This window comes from Hippocampus comes, unplaced genomic scaffold (genome assembly GCF_001891065.2).
Source record: "Hippocampus comes isolate QL1 unplaced genomic scaffold, H_comes_QL1_v1.1 scaffold126, whole genome shotgun sequence".
NCBI classification, from domain to species: domain Eukaryota; kingdom Metazoa; phylum Chordata; class Actinopteri; order Syngnathiformes; family Syngnathidae; genus Hippocampus; species Hippocampus comes.
In genome coordinates, this window is record NW_017805409.1 from 158995 (window position 1) to 173619 (window position 14625).

A 14625-nucleotide genomic window follows, 5' to 3' on the forward strand; every position below is an offset into this window, starting at 1 on the left:
GACTTTTCCGGTACGACTGAGAGCCCCCACAAGCAACGGGTGTGCCCCTTACAAAAAAAAAAAAAAAAAAGCTATGCTGATGAGAATATTACCTCACTGACAAGGATAAACGCTGTCAAAGTCAGCACCCTCGTTGCCCGACCTTGACAACGCTCCCGTCGACACAGAAACTTTCATTTAAGGGGTGACTCGGTGAGTCGCTCCAATCCCATTGGGGCTTCGAGTGCAGCCCAGTGTGGAAATGTTGGCAGTTGGCTGCGTCTCATTATGTAGGGGGGAATCACACGTGCCCCGTTGATGTCATGACAGTCAAACGAGACCGCCGCGTCTGCTTTCAGCGCCATCTAAATGGCTGCGAGACAACTGGAAAGAACAGCACTTCAGAGACCTCAGACTGAGTGGAGCAAATTGGACAGCTGACTTTTCAAGTGTGTATCGAATGCTCTGTCAAGTTTTAATGTGCTGCTAAGAGAGGAAGACGAGGCCTTAAAAAAAAACACGCGCACACATGCTAGAGCTGTCGCACAATATTATATTTAGAGTTGTACAAAATATTAATTACAGTGAACCACCATTTTTGGCGGGGAAACATTCCAGACACACCCACGGTATAGATTTTCTTTTTTTCCAAGTAGTTGTACTCATCCCTCATGCCTCATTATTCCACTTTTTGAAATAGTAGTGTTAGTAATAAAATACGAGTAGTGATTTTTAAAGTCTTCCTTAGTTATCCCGCTGTCGCACGGAGGCACAGCGCGTTAGCTTCAGGCTCTGCAGCCTTCGATAAATTATTCAATTGTTGAGTCGACACAACCAATCGAGGAATTTAATGTTCCGCACTGGGCAAGCGAGAGCAAGCCGTAATGCTAATGGTCGGAAAAAGTACCGCCTTCACTTTACATAAGCCGATTGATACTGTACAGGGAACTCATTTTCAATGGCGTCAAACTTGAATTCTCAAGTTGAAGTTTGCGTGACCTTTTAAGAGCTTTGGGAGGTGCTCTCTTTGTATTTATTTCTATTGATCCTGGAGATCATTATGATAAAACAGCCAGATTAGGGTCAAGAAAGAGGAAAAAAAAATGAAGCCACTGTAACATTCAACCAAAGGAGACACAGACAATAACAATCTGCTGCTAAGTCGCTGATGGGCCGCAACATCATTCGGATCAGATGAGGAACGCGCTGTAAAAAGGAAAAGAGAAAGCAATCGCAAGCCCGAAGCCTCGGGCCCAGTCCTCAGCATTGAGCACAGCAGCTCAAAGCCGTGTGCTGTCTGTGCGCCTTTTCCCGCCGTGGCACATCACCTTCATCTATCAAGCTATCGATACAACACAGCCAGGGGGAAGGAAGCTCAAGGACCTGCGATCAATATCGTAATTAATCTTTCGCTGTCTGTTGCAGTCGTACGCTTTGAGCTCTGAATCCGGTTCTGATGGGTCATGTTGTAATTCGCCTTTTTCTGAAAAAGCGAGGAAAGACCAAAGCCCACGCCACTTTGTTCGTGTGAGGTTTGGAGCGCTCCATTTTACCGAGAGATGTGCCATGAACTAATGACTGCAAAGGTAATCAAACAAAGCAGCAACCATGTTGGAGATTGCGCTTTCCTCAGCAATGCTTCATTCGCGATTGACTGTCAAATGACAATTGTCGGTCAAAAGCTATTTTGCTCATGGATGCTTACGCCGCGGACGTTACATCTTCCTAATGGCCAATTAAAGGTGGTCGAGGATGACAGTCAGGAGGGAAGAGGCGGCATCGTTATTCACACAGGAGCAGTTGGGTTTTGTTCAATGACAGGCTCTGGGCTTCTTTAGAAAGTCAAGGACAGAACTATTTCAAACAATTTCGGCCACCCAACTCACCACCCCCATCATAAAACATGTTTTTTTTTTTTTAAATTTTGCTATGAGTGAGTGATAACAGGAACATGGCCGGTAAGCAGCAAAACAGCTGCTCCTAAGCAAACCAACAAAGTAACAAACAATTAACAAGTCATTGACTTTGCTTTGAAGCTTTCTACCGATTGATTCCCAAGCCATGGATTAAAGGGGGACAGATTTAGAACTGGCGTCGGTCTCAGTAAGGGCCTATTAAAAAGCGCACAAGAGTCATGAGCACCTGACAGCCAGAGAGTTTGAAATACACACTGAGCCACTGCAGCATCTGCCAAATTTTGATTTGGCTACAAGGGCAGCAACGATCACAGTCACTGGAAGTGACATTGAACGCAAGACCAGAGAAGCAAAAACAAAAAAACAACTCCAAGCTTCCAAGTCAAAGAGCATTATTCCCATTGCCAAGTAGCGACGGGCGCCGTTGTTGATGAACGACCCTTGACACGATTACCCGCCCTCCTGGACTGCAGTGTGGAGCCATTATACTGAAATCTATCGGAAAGCTGGCAGTAAGAATGAATGGAGCAACCCTGCACCTTATTAATTAAACTCGGTGTCTTCTGAGTTCTGCCCGGGGCCACACCGAATCCAATTTTTATACCAAATATTACAAAGTCAGGCTCATGTAGGAGTGTACACCAATGTGAGAAAAGCTTAAAAACTAGAAACGGTAAATATGCATACATAAGGCAAATTGAACATGTCGTTGTGTGAAATGTTTTGTGTCTTCACCAAATTCTCAAAACACGAGTTCAGTTGCAAAAAAAAATGTTTATCACTTCCCCTTTTTCTGTTTGGTTCCAGGTGTCATTCGGACAGATGTGACACCATCTGCATTTGAAGCTTCGGCGCCGCAGTTTTTGGAAGCGCTAATTGATATCAGAGCACTGTTGCAAAACCTGCCGCCTGGCAATACGTTTTTCTGTCCCCGACTGCAGTCCAGCGCCGGTATGAGAAGCTTTACGGTCATCACACTGCGAGTACAATTTCCCATTTCAACTGTTTTAATTACTCTTGCAACTAAACAATTGCAACGAGCGTAACCAAAAAAAAAAAAAGTCTGAACTTCTCATTCCCCGGCGTGAACCCTTTGCTCCCCCCACCCGACTTTCCAATTAGATGTTAAATATTTCACAGAACGAAGCAGCTTGTTTGTGTGTTCACGCCTCCAGGCTCCCACTTTAATTAATGATAATGTGATACCGAGAAGCAACAAGCTGATGTGTTTATTGTTCCGTCTTTTTCTTTTTTAGGAACTTCCTCCCCAGCTTCCAGCTCACGCTTACTTTCTTGTACATCATCTGTTATGATACATACACTTGAACTTAGATGTTCTCCCAATGAAGCCGAGCAGCTGTCATTTTAAAGTCCGCACGATATTCCCGTGCCACGTCAACACAAACTCGACAGACAACAACATGCCATTTTTTTTTTTTAACTACCCGACTGTCCAGAGAGCCCTTGATCGTGCAAGCCATCAAGATATGTTGTCATTCACAGTAATTGTGTTATCTGATGTCGTTTGAAAGAGGAAATGAGACTTCATTGTGGATGCTGCGATAAAGCCACATTCTACTGTAACGACCTTAATCTGTCCCGGTTCCCGCCTGGTTTGGACGGGACCTGAACACAATGCCCCGCACTTTCACTATGTTTACACGTTATTTAGTTATGCCGTAATAATATCATCATGATTAGGGACATGCCTGTGTACTTTTGTCAACAAAATGAATGGCGGTGAGACATGATTGAACCGAGAATGGCAAAGTTGGTTCATATATCACAGTACATTTGAGCAATGCCTTGATAAAATTGAATGATTCCCACTATTAGCTGCGAGAAGCATGGCCGCATTCTGATTGGATGCTTCGATAGTGCTCGAAGATATATGTGGGACTTTCTTAAAATAATTTCTGCATCTTTCCTGCTTAACTATCAGTCTTGGCCGTGCTATTGACTTTGATTTATGTGCGGGAAAAGCACAATTTTGCAGAATCAATAAGCATTTGGGCCTCGAATATGAATATCATCCACCCACAGGTTTCAGTTTTGATTGATTGCAGCATTTGCACAACAAGACTAAAAGGTTGAGACAAATGGCACACGGCGAGGGCAAAACAGTGGAAGTGAGTGTCTTATTATCATTTGTTCAGATGTGTTTGTAACATTAAGTATTCTTAATGTTGTGTGTAAAACTGTTAAAATAAGCAATGACTGTGAATATTAAGAAAAGAAAATAAATGACCACTCGCGGCTCTATTTTCTGCGAAACCAGAACGTAAGAAGCCACATTTACTGGCCATTATCGAATTTGGCTGTGACCACTCCCACAGCTGCGCAGCCCTCCCGCTCACAGATTCACCCAGATGAAATGATCAACATCAGGACTAACCCGTCTGTGCGCCTGAACAATTGATGTCGCTTGTGCTCACACGAGACAGAAGCCAAAGGAGTTTTTCCATCTCGGAATGATATCGGACAACAACAATGCAGCGAGCCTCACAGTCGCACTAACATCTGTTTCTTGTCACTCAAATCCGAACGACAAAGCAGGCGGCCCGTGTTGAACCTGAAAGAAAGTGAAGAAGAGCAGCGGAGGACAGAACGGGACATGGAATTCAATCAATTAAATAATGGAGGAGTGATAATGGTCTGACTAATGAGAAACAGGACTGCCATTAGCAAGACTTGCCTGACAATTCGGAGAAAAAAAAACAAAAACTTTCGACACAAATGTACACAAATAGACCTGCTGTCAGGAACGCTCACGCAAACACTTGCGAATTATTGTGCCTCATCTACTGCAACGACACAAAAAGGCTCTCATTTCGATGTGCGTCTGCCCAGCTCGCTCGGTCCGATGTGACTGGCGATTATAATCACATTTCAGACCACAGACTTTGTGATGTGATTACGAGCATGACAACATGGTGCCTCCTCTCATGACACGGCTTCAACAGATGCCACGCCGGGCTAAGGCAAGGTCAACAGTCGGTCCTTGTCTACTCTTTTGTCATCCTGCTGCTGCTCCTCCGTCATCCTGCCGAGCGGATGCGTTCACAGGACGCATTAGGTGTCACACGGCACGCACACATAGGCAATAACAATTAATCCCATTATACTGTGTTGCTCTCCGAAAGTTTCATGCGCCGTGCTTATTGCCGTATCAGCTCACGCTCACTTTGAAGAGTCAAGTCAGACAATTTGTTTGGGGTAAGAAAAAAGATTAGTGAGACAGAGGAAATGAGTTGGGTAATAACGCGCATGGTGACAAACGAGCCCCAAGACCTCCCCGCTTGAATTCAGAAAGTTACATTTATTTATTTTTTTTTTTTGAGAATAATTGTTAATATTGTGAAGTGCATCAATATTCCTCGCTGAAACGTTTGCTTATTGCCACTGCAATTATGGGTTTCAGATGAGCTGCAATGCTCATTTCCACTTCAAAATTCTAATGGACTTTCTCTGATGATTTCGCCGCGGGACGCTTGTGATGACTATTGGGATGCCATTTAAAAAAAATACATATCAGAAATTAATGATCTACCTTTGGCAAGGGTAAATGAAACCTGAATCATTCAGCGATGATGGAAACAACTGATCAATTGTAAATTACGATGTACATTCGTTTTTGGAATGCTTTTATAGCAAAGCATAGCGATCAGTTTAGACTGCTGTGATTGGCTAACGAGCATGACTCCTGGAATTTAGGAATAGTGGTGGAGGACGACCTTTCTTAAAAATAGAACTTTATACAATAACATTTAAATCTGTGTTTAGTTTAGATGCGGTCTAAAAAAAAAAAAAATGGGCGGGGTTATGATACTGTTCTCATTGCTTTACCACATGTGTCTGCCAGTGTGTGATTAGGTATGCCGCAGTCACCTTGAGGTGTGACATGACCGACCTCTCACATGGTCCAAAAGGCAGGGGGGATTGATTGAGTGTTTCCCCTCTGCTCCCTGCGGCCCAAACTAGCCGAGCAAGAGCATGAGAGCTGGATTAGCTCACGGCGAGACCTGCTCTAATCAGCAAGAAACTCGGGGGGGTGGGGCAGGACACACACACCCACACACACAATCAATGAGCTGCCCAGAAAGTTTAACTGTCTCTCCCAACTACTGCAGACGATAAGATACAGAGAATGAGAGACCAACCTGAAGCCACCACACACTGAGAGAGAGAAAGAGAGAGAGAGAGAGAGAGCGAGAGAGAGAGAGAGAGAAATAAAGCGCTGCGTCTGCATTAGTATGATATTTTTCTCAGAATGAGTCACTTTTCGAGACCGATGATTCTTTCCTCGCCACTGAATTCATATGGAATGCGGCTCGGTCTAATTGCAGTTAGCACCTCTGCCTCACAGCTGGGCCTCGAATCTCGGCTCAGAGCCTTCCTGTGTGGAGTTTACAAGTTTTCCCCCCGCGCTCGCGGGAATATTCACGGCGCACTTCATTTCCTCTCAAATTGCAAAAAATATGCACGTTCGGTTATTTGAACACCCTAAATTGGCCGTAGGTGTGAGTGTGAGGATACGGCATGAATGTCTGTGGTCCGCGCTAAGCCGGCAACTAACCCAGGGGTATCCCACCTCTCGCCCAAAGTCGGCTGGTCTCGCCTGCAGCTCACCGGCAACCCTAATGAGGACAAGCAGGAAAGAATGCGGATCAATGGATAATATAGTGCGGATGTCAACTGAAAAAGCCTTGCCGGCCTCCGGAGGGAAACGTAGGTCTGGAAGGAAATGACCCACAAATAAGTAATAACAATCACTTTAATAGCAGAATGTAATTGAAGTAGATATAAAACAACAGTTTAAAATTCTAAACTAATGTGCCAGGTACATATCTGTTTTTTTTTCTTCAATTTATGGCTGGCGTGCGTACGTACGGGTTGACGTTCTGTCTGAAAATGACTAATCCACTCCACAGGCAGCGGCCAACAAATGTATGCATTGTGAGAGGCACTTTATTCCAAGTGTCTCCAATCCAAACGGCATGACACTATCTTAGAAGGTAGAGAAGCAGCCGCAACATTTCTTGACTGCAGCAAATAACCTGAAAAAGATGTTTTCTTTTAATTAAACTCACGCCTTATTTGCCTCCAAATGCAGAGACGCACGTTTACGGATATCCAGATTGATGGTTTGCTGAGGAAATAAACCAACAGGGGCGGAATACACTGAAGCGAAAAGGCATTGTGACTGATACCGCCAACTGGTGTAGATTTGCCGGGGCGGGGGGGTTACAGTTCAATGTTCTGTCACATCTCGAGAGAATTTAACGCAATACCCCTCAGGTATGTTTTTTTCTTTAGGTTTGTTGTCGTTATGTAAATTCAAGCTCCTGAGCTCGAGTTGTCATTAGAAAATTGTAACAGCACATTAGTCAGTGGCTAATCAGTGGCTATTGAAGGGAGTTCTTGCACGCACGCACACACACACGCACACACACACGCACACACACACAAAACAAATCCCCGTTTCATTCGTGTTTCGTTTGAGTCCCCACAAATGAATTTTATTTCATTCAGCTCGATTATATTCCCTGTGATTCACTTCTTTTATTTCATTTCCATCTCCTTCAATGGTTGAGGTTCGAGTCAGAGGTCAAGTTGAATTGTTTTCATTTGATCTCATACATATTGACATATTTATAGTCGACAATTAGACACTTGCAATCGTTTGTCAGCAGATAGCTTGTTCAGCCTCTAATTGGCTCTTCAGGTCGGCCTCGTTTCAAGTGTCAAACAACACCGGCCAAAAGAAACTTTGAAGTGGGATGGACTTGGCGTGAAGGCGAAAGAGGAACAGTGAGGCAATTAAGGAGATGGTGTCATGTGAGACCGAGTGACGTACTTCATCGTGTGGACTTACACCGAAGGAATAATGCATGGCCCGGAGGCATCGGGGTGTAATCGAGAGCCACTTTATGTCGGCGGTATGCGACACATTGCACGTGGCAGGGGTGCCACCGTTTACTCTCATCGTACAAATGGAGTTACGCTTGCTTTTAAATGCGTGGTACGCAGTAGTCCAACGCATAGCGGTCCCTTGCTGGAAGTATGGCTCTCGAGTTTCACAAATAATTGTAGAGTGGAAAGGATTAATGCTGATTTGCTTGGAATTAAAAAGTAATTCATGTTAATTAAGTGCTGGCGGGCACACTTCCAACAACACACTTATTCTCATTCGAACCAAGTATCCCATTTCAATAAAATACTGAATGACATTTCGGGACGGCAAACAGACTGGACGTTAAGGCCGGCTAAATGTCAAAGTCATGCTGATGGTGGTGTTTTTTTTTTTTTTTTTTTTTTTTAAATAAAGAAGGAAAAGATGATTTAATGAAATGCCAAGGGATGAGGGAGCATCCTCATATCAGGCGTTGAGAAAAAGTCGCCGGGTGTCCCATTATCAAGCACAAACACACACCAACATTTAACTGTTGGAGATTGGCTTGTTAGCGTATTGACCTGCGATCAACATAGCTTCCTATCAATTTTATTAGATAGATATTAACTTATTTGCGGGCACAAACTACACAAGCAAAAATATGTACAAACAGATATGCAAATATCCAAACCGGGTCTTTTTATGTGCTTGCTGGCTCCTATAAATCGACCAGTGTTAGACTGCACCGCTAGGTAAATTCAGGATCGCTAGGGTAGGGGCCCTCGAGGACCAGACTTGGGCACCCCAACATCAGCTTAGAGGCCAAGTCGGCGAGGCGAGCGGCAACCTCACAGCTCCGTTCGGGGGTTAGCAGGAGGATCAAAAAGCTCCACATGTAACCTCTTCTAGGCCAAGTCGGCGAGGCGAGTGGCAATCTCACAGCTCCCGTTTGGGGGTTGGCAGGAGGATCAAAAAGCTCCACATGTAACCTCTTCTTATTAGCGGGGACCCGCTGCATGCCAGTAAATCACCGGTAAACGCTTGGGACTTTCAACCTGACATTTAGAAAATAACGAGACTCTTTGGATAAAAAAAAAAGCTTTTCAAGTAGCTCAATTCCCCAGCACGAAGCTCTAATGTGACCAGAATGAAAGAAACGTTTCCATCTTCAAGATAAACACACAATTCACTTGGATTGATTTCGGCAATAGTATTCTGTTTGGATTCCGTTTGTATTGCTTTTTGTGATATACACTTTGTAACAGTCTTGAAAGCGCCTTTGAATGGGACAACGCTGGCAGTTTGGCGACTCGAGCGCAAAACACCGGCTGGAAGCTCCTCTGTGTAATATGAAGCATACATTCCAAGAAGCCGTGGCTTAGCCACACCAAGCTGCGAGTGATGAATATTGCATGCGGGTGGTGGCGGGCCACGGCTCACGTGTGTGTGCGGTCACCGTGTCAGGCCCGGAGGATTAGCGGGGCGAGGCGCTTGGGTTTCACTCGGCATCAAGGGCGATCTGTTGATCTGAAGTCAGCAGGTCAGCTGACCGGCGCGGGGATATCACCTGGCGCCACGCGTGTATCTCGCCAACGGGGGGAGTCAGATTCAGGCACGACTGTGCGGAGTGGTCGCGGATTCGGGGTGGGCGCTTTCTAACGCATGCGGAATCCCCACAGGAAATCAATAGGGCAGCTCGGCGTGAGCATATTTTAAAAGCGGAGGCAAAGAGCAAACATAGAAAACATAGAGATTTTCTCGACAGCGCACAGTGGGTCCCGTCTGCATGGAAATCGATTCGTCTATAAATAGGAAACATGGAGTTAAGCCGCCTGCAGCACCAGGGATGGTTGATAAAATTAAAAAAAATAAAATAAAATCATGGAATGATTCATGGGACCGTGAATGAAATCTTCAAGATTTGAATGATTATTTAAGCTTGAATGAAAATGGACACGTTTGCTTCCATCACATTGGCTTGTTTGATTGGCTGTAAAACGGAAGGTTTAAAAAATCCAAATGCTATCATGACCAACCATCAACCTGGAATTGACTTGTTGGATTCCTGCTTGCACTTACCGAGTGTTATGTCCCACATTGTCGTCACAAAGTAAATTACATGACTACGGTTGGATGTTCGTACCTTTTTTTAAAGCTAATTTTCAGAGTAAAAATGCACTCTTTTGCATCATTTTCACAATCTTATGTCCATCTTGTTCCATTACGTCCCTCTAAATTGGGATACATTCAGTCCTAAAAGCATTGGAAAAGACATACGATCGGCAAAGTTGAATCTACCCAAATGCTATTTTTAACTTTGCCTCTTGAGTGCTTTGCGTAAACATCACGGAGAAAGCATCGGCATTAGTATTTAAAGCTTCGGCACGGGTGGAAAAATGCCACTCCCATTCCCTGACACCGATGACATGCCTTTGTCATCGTCGGCGACGACGTGTTTTGACTTTGTGGTGCAGCACCAACGTTGAGCGACAAGAATGAAAAATGCCACGGATCAAAGGAAGGCAATTTCAGCAGATAAAGCGTTTAACACGCACGCACACCGAGATTGCAGAAGCACACTAATACCCTCTACGTTAAACATCATTAGCTGCAGCGGGTTATTAAACTTCCCCTTAACAGACCTTGACAATATAATGTCATCACTATCAATAAGCAAATGTCAGATTTTGGCTTGGTGTCGTTCACATTCACACCGACACATTTTTGTGGTGCTGGTTCCAGTTCGTTTGGGTTTTCACTCGAATTAGAATGTGTCCTTCAACACCACAGATCAATCAAAAGCTGGCTGTAACGAGAACTTGAAAAGAAAAAAAAATGCTTTTAATTCCACACTGAATGCAAGCAACACATTTTTGTGGTGCTGGTTCCAGCTCGTTTGGGTTTTCACTCGAATTAGAATTTGTCCTTCAACACCGCAGATCAATCAAAAGCTGGCTGTAACGAGAAGTTGAAAAGAAAAAAAATGCTTTTAATTCCACACTGAATGCAAGCCCTCAAACATGTACGGACCACATTAACAACCTTTTTTCTTTTTTTTTTTAATTTATTATGGAACCCACCAAATGCAATATCCGCTTTCGTTTCAGCAGCAATGAAGAATTAAAGATATTTGCACCATGGAGGAGACTCAATCACAAGTGATTGATATTAGGGTCCACACGCAAGTACAGGGTTTGACTGACAGGCACTGATGGCCCACTGCCAAGAAGACAAATGAAGTGCTCAATCTATAAGAGTGAAGCCATTACCCGTTTGGATGTTGTTTATTTTTACCCTCTCCTCATCTCCGAACCCTATTACGCGCGTGGATCACTCGTCACGGAGAACGTTCAGTTTGGCGAGTCCAGAAAAAAAAAAAAAAAATGGAGTGCGCTTTTACTCAGTCACATCGCGCTCCCCTCCATACTGCTTTTTTATGATGTTTACATGACTTGATGGCCAAGCAGACAACTTCTGCTCTTATTTTGTCGGATCTCATGACCTGATGGGCCAAATTACATTTCAAATTGTATGTGCACTGAAAAAAATGTGTTTGATTTATTCAAATTAACGACAAATGGTTGCACACAATAACATTATTTGGATGCATCTTTTAAGTCGATGCAAAGTCTACTTAAAAAGACAGCTTGCTAGCTAAATAGCTAGCTAGATAGCTAGATACATACATACAAGGCACTTTTGGCTGAATGCTAGACACACTGATACTTACATAAATATACGATATGTCTAGCGGCCAGACAATGTTTAAACTGTTCCGCCATAAAGAACAAGATGGCCGCTTTTTCAACAAGATTACCAGAAGGTAATTAAACGGACTCTTTAAGGCAATTATGTTTGGATTCCTTATCTGCAAATGAACAGATGGAAAGGTCGCTCCTGTGTGCTTAATATCAATATTGAAACTGCCGTTAGTGTCCCATAAACAGACCAACATCGCGCTGCCCGCGCTGTTTTGGAAGGACAACGCCATGTTGCGTCTTCGCCGGGTATGTGTCACTGCGCGTGAATGTGTGAGCATGCCAAGCAGCCTGGCATACCACATTAGGTGACTAATGAGGCAGACACATAATACAGCACAATCACAATCGGAGGTGTCATGATCAATTATTTGGGTGTCATTAATAAAGAGGAATGCACATGCTAACCCAGAAACAAGGCGCTTTGTGTGGAGACAGATGACCGCGACATTGATGACACGGACGCTGCTTGCTCAAAGTGTTGCATCCCACTGCAGACAAAAGCAGGGGGTACATATTAAGAACCCGGCAACATTTGAGTTGTAAACCGCATGATATGTTTTTGAAACATCTCCTCTTCTGAGCAAAACAACCAAACGAAACATCATGTGTGGGCAAATGCTGGCAGCATTCATGGTGATTGTGTGTTAGGTGCACTTAGCTGTACCTGGAGGTGGAATGATCCGTGGCAGGTAACAGAGAGTGCCAGCCCCCCCCGGGAGGTTGCTTGTCTAAGTACTTTGCTTAACTACTGCTGCTAGGCAATCACGAGTCACTCCAATCATACAGTGCGAAATGCTCCAGTGGGATCTCTGTGTTAACACCACATTCTCCATTCACTACATAGGATGACAAAAAAGAAAAAAATATTGATTTTTTTTTTCAAATTATAGACGGTGTTCCTGGGTAACTAATCGGGCTGCATTTCTGCAAAGCAACAATCCATTTGTTAAACCGTGGGCATCGGGAACATGTCATTCATTTTGTGGAAGCTTTCCTTTCCTAAATCGCTCAAGTCTGTGATTTGAAAGTATCTTCATGTCAAAGTCTGAGCATCAAATGTTCCGATATATTATTATTTGCATATCGGGATGCCGACTTCTTGTCTGCACTCATAAAAATGTCACACCTGATTGCTCGGACCTGGGAAAGCAATTTCCTTTTCAATTCCACTTGAATGGACTGGTAATGCACAGGAAATAACAAAGCTAAGGAACACCCAAGCTGGAGCGAGATAATTCACGGCAGTTCTTCTGACACAATCACGATGAAAAAGCAAAAAATTTAACAACATTCGATAGACCGAATACATATTCGCTACTGTGTTTAATTTTTCTCATCCTACGTACCGCCTTTAAATTGACTGAATCATTATTCCCTTGCTGTCGCAGTCAACGGCTACAGTTTTTATACTTAGAAATTCAATGCAAAACTATATAAAGCAAAGTGCAGGGGATCGGCACCTTGCCGGTGGTGTAGGGCCCAACTAGGTCAGTATCTCTTTACCTACCGATCCCCCCCCCGCATGCATTTTGTGTGTATGTGTGTGCAGGTTTCCCGGGGAGCATGATTGATTAAGCTAGTGAGGTATCGGCGTCGGACAATTGAGCGTGAGAGAGAGAAGGGAGATCTATCTTTGTGAAGGTTCGTGCCTAAGCTTGGCACGAGATAAATGGGCCCAAACCAGTGTGCATGAATGTGTTAGAATTGTGGTCATCCATGAGTGCTTGTCGGTAAGTCATGGATATGTTCCCTGTGAGGGTAAAAACAACAATAACGACAAGAACACAACCTTTCTTATCCAAGAATGGCAATTAAAAGTACTATGAAGGAAAGTTTGCTCTTTGTATTCAATGAATGATCTTTATGGTGGGAGTGAGACCAAGGTGAGCCAGGAGGGGAGTGTGTGGGGGAGGTGGGGGGGTGACATTGTGTCTCATCCTTGTATTATGAATGAGTTATGTCTGTGTCGGTCAATAAGCAGTCCTTAGCTGGGGTTTATGACTCGGATGTTCCGTGAGGGCATCATCCGTGTTCCTCTTGATTGCTTTTAATTGAGTAGATATCGAACAGGTTTTGACAAAACACTTTAGAAGAGGAAAGAGACCAAAAAATGTGATGCCAGGTTTAAAAAAAAAAAAGATAGATTACATCACATGATTTACTCTGAGATTCATTACGATTTGTCACCATTCCAATGCAGTTTGTTTTCTTTCTTTTTTTAACTCTGACCACTAAGACAAACTGTTGTGCATCGCAGTGGATGTGCAGTACATTATTTTGTGTGGGCATGTACGTGTACTTGGTTAAATTACAATATTGACAGACTTTAACCATATATTTAAACAATTCGGCAAAATTGTTTGTACCCTTCTCATAAATGAAAAACACCCACACTGGCCACTGAACTACCTTGAATGTGACAAGACTGGAATTTGCCAAATTGCTGCTGCAAAAATTCAGCATGTAACTAACACTATGTTAACGGTGAAACACGGGAGACGCTCAGTTATGTTTTGGGGCTGCTTTGCTATGTCCAGCATCAGATGTCTTGAACTTGTACAGTATTGTCAGAAAGCTCGGTGGTGACAGGAAGAAGATCCGTACGTCAGACAAGTAGATGAGCAGGAATCACAGATGAAAATTGACCGGGAGAGGAAAATAGAGGAGGAGGACAAGACTAAACATCGGCCGAGAATCTAAAGCAATCGACAAAGCAAAGCTGTGAAACACCGATCATGGAGAATACTCAGCATTTTACTTCATGAAAAACAAAGAGTGTTACGGTCAACAATGTCTGTGTTCATCTACAGTATGTGTAGCAGCCGAGGTTGTTTTTTTTTTTTCATCCGAGCTTCGGAATGAGCAGTTTTGAACACGTTTTTGAAAGATGACAAAACATTCAAATGACAACATGGTCTATTTTCCATGTTTGCATGCGGTGGTTCAGGAAGAGGAGTAATTAGAAAACAATTTTTGGAAGAATGAACCGCGAGGCGAACAAGACCTCTCATTCAATTACCGGAATGAAGATTTTGATTAGCGACTTGTTTGTGCCGTAGATTACAAATTACTCGGT

The 14625-nt window shown here is 43.6% G+C and overlaps 1 protein-coding gene across 3 annotated transcripts in view; it reads right to left on the reverse strand.

Moving 5' to 3' along the window:
• The window catches only part of kcnh2b (potassium voltage-gated channel, subfamily H (eag-related), member 2b), a 105675-nt gene that overhangs the window by 75800 nt on the left and 15250 nt on the right, over window positions 1–14625 (reverse strand). The gene's annotated exons all lie outside the window — the stretch shown is intronic.